The sequence below is a fragment of the Melospiza melodia genome, chromosome 14 (assembly GCF_035770615.1).
Source record: "Melospiza melodia melodia isolate bMelMel2 chromosome 14, bMelMel2.pri, whole genome shotgun sequence".
Lineage (NCBI taxonomy): Eukaryota > Metazoa > Chordata > Aves > Passeriformes > Passerellidae > Melospiza > Melospiza melodia.
In genome coordinates, this window is record NC_086207.1 from 4396544 (window position 1) to 4399177 (window position 2634).

Consider the following 2634-nt stretch of genomic DNA (forward strand, 5'->3'; position numbering starts at 1 on the left):
AGGTATACATATAGATATAAATATAAAATAAATGTAAATGTATCCCATCAGCAGGCTGGCAAACACTAGGAGCAAGCAGAGGCTTTGAAACCTGCTCTCCAAAACATGGGCTGATAAAAATTCCTTGGGAAATCTCCCACCCCTGTGCCCTGCCCTGGTGACCTGCTGTGTCCTGCTCCCCTCCCTGTGCCAGCTCTGGGGTTCTGGGGTGGTGCTGGGGGATGTCCTGGGTGGGTTCTGGGAAGGAGCACTCCCCCTTGGGAACCAGATGCTGAGCAGGGGCTCCTCCTGCTCCAAACCCGGGAATTCGGTGACTGTGAGGGAGAAGGGAAGAGTGGAGAAGGTTTTCTGCACCAAACTGCCCTGTCAGCACCAGCAGGGTGTGGGAGCTACACCCTGTCCTTGGGCACACCAGCCCTGCCAGGACAGTGACTTGCCATGGTGAGGACACCCCAGAGACAACATTTCCCTCCCCTGCTGCCCATCCCTGCCCTCCTGGCAGCAGGGAGGAGCACTGCTCCCAGCAGCAGGGTCTGAGGGCTCCCAAAAGCACTGCCAGCAGGTCAGGGAGGGATCCTGCCCCTGTGCCCAGCCCTGGGGACACCTCTGGGCTGACCCTGCCCCTGTGCCCAGCCCTGGGGACACCTCTGGCTGCTGTGTCCAGCTCTGGCTCCTCAGCACAGCAGGGCCAGGAGCTCCTGGAGCTGAGCAAGGGCCTGGAGCAGCTCCGTGCCCAGGAAAGGCTGAGGGAGCTGGGGCTGCTCAGCCTGGAGAGGAGCCCAGGGAGAGAGAGGGGCCTCAGCCCTGGGGGTGCCTGGGTGTCCCTGGGTGTCCCTGTGTCCCCCAGTCTATCCCTGTGTTTGTCCCTGTGTCCCCCAGTCTGTCCCTGTGTCTGTCCCTGGCTGTCCCTGTGTTTGTCCCCAGTCTGTCCCTGTGTCCCCAGTGTGTCCCTGTGTCCCAGTGTGTCCCTGTGTCCCCAGTGTGTCCCTGTGTCCCAGTGTGTCCCTGTGTCCCCAGTCTGTCCCTGTGTCCCAGTGTCCCAGTGTGTCCCTGTGTCCCAGTCTGTCCCTGTGTCCCCAGTCTGTCCCTGTGTCCCTGTGTCCCAGTGTGTCCCTGTGTCCCAGTCTGTCCCTGTGTCCCCAGTCTGTCCCAGTGTCCCAGTGTGTCCCAGTGTGTCCCAGTGTGTCCCTGTGTCCCAGTGTGTCCCTGTGTCCCCAGTGTGTCCCAGTGTGTCCCTGTGTCCCCAGTCTGTCCCTGTGTCCCAGTCTGTCCCTGTGTGCAGGCCCAGGGCACCCCAGGCTCTGCTCCAGGCCCAGCCATGGCCCCAGAGCCACGGGCAGGGCCTGAGCCCAGGAGCTGCCCCTGCCCAGGAGGCAGAACTGCTGCCCTGGCAGTGCCAGCCCTGAGCAGATGGTGCAGGGGCTGTGCAGTGTCCCTGCCTGGGGCCATTGCAGAGCTGTGAGCACACCCTGCTGTGCCCCGAGCTCTGTCTGAGCAGCAGGTTTGGCCGTGCTGGAGCCCCTGTGGATCCTCCCAGCCTGACCCTGCCCAGGTTCTGTCCCTGGAGGTGCTGCAGGTGCCAGCCTGTGCTCACTGCTGCAGCACAGCAGGACAGAGATGGTGACAGATCTGTGCTCTGTCCCTCCCAGCCACACCACAGACCTCAGCAGCCTTCCCAAGAAGAGCAGGGCCCCACAGCTTCCTCTGCAAGGCAGGGGGGCGGCAGGACAGACTGTGCCATCCCCTGCACACCCCGAGGGTCCCCTGGCACCCCGAGGGTCCCCGCACCCCACACACAAGGGGGTCCCTGGGGTCACCTCTGCCCTGGGGATGTGTCACTCCCTCCCTGCTGGAGCAGCCACTGGGGAAAGGGAAGGAAGGCAGAAGCCTTGCCAGGCTCGTGCTGAATTCAGCTTCTGCTTTGCAGCAGCAGCCTGTGGTGAGTGCCTTTCCCCCTGAGCTGCACACAGGGGTTTTATACCCACAGCACCCCCACAGTGGCTCTGCTGGGGTGGGGAAGGACCTGCAGGAGCTGGAGCTGGAGCAAGGCAGTGCCCAGCCCTCACAGGGCAGGGACAGGTTATCAGCATGGCATCGAGAGGGAGATATCAGCCTTCACACCCTCAGGGTTGGGTAAGAGCTAAGCTGCACCAACGGGCAGCCCTTGCAAGAGGGGTTGTGTTAAAAGCAGCTGGGTCAGGCTGTGCTGAAAGCTCAGGCTCCTTGCAGGAGGGAATCCCATTGGATGCCCCTGTTCCATGCCAGCCCTGCTGCCATCCTGCCCCTCAGCTCACCCCACATCCCCTGCCCACGGGGCACCGGAGGTGGGATGAGGTGCAGCATTCTCAGCATCCCCACAGCACAAAGGTGTTGATCTTCCCAAAATTTCACTCACCCAGCCCCCAAGTGCCAGCCCTCCCATTCCCACAAACAGCATGAATATTTCAGCCTGTTTTCCTCAGTTTAGCCCCAAGGAAGGCAGAGCCTGGCTGAGGGACAGGACCCAGCACAGCCAGGGCAGCGTCATGCCTGGAAGGGACAGGACAGAGGGTGGGACAGGGATGGGGACCGGAGGGCTGGCCCGGAGGAGGGACCGGCAGTGGGAGGCGCAGGCTGGGCGCTGCGGAGCCCGCG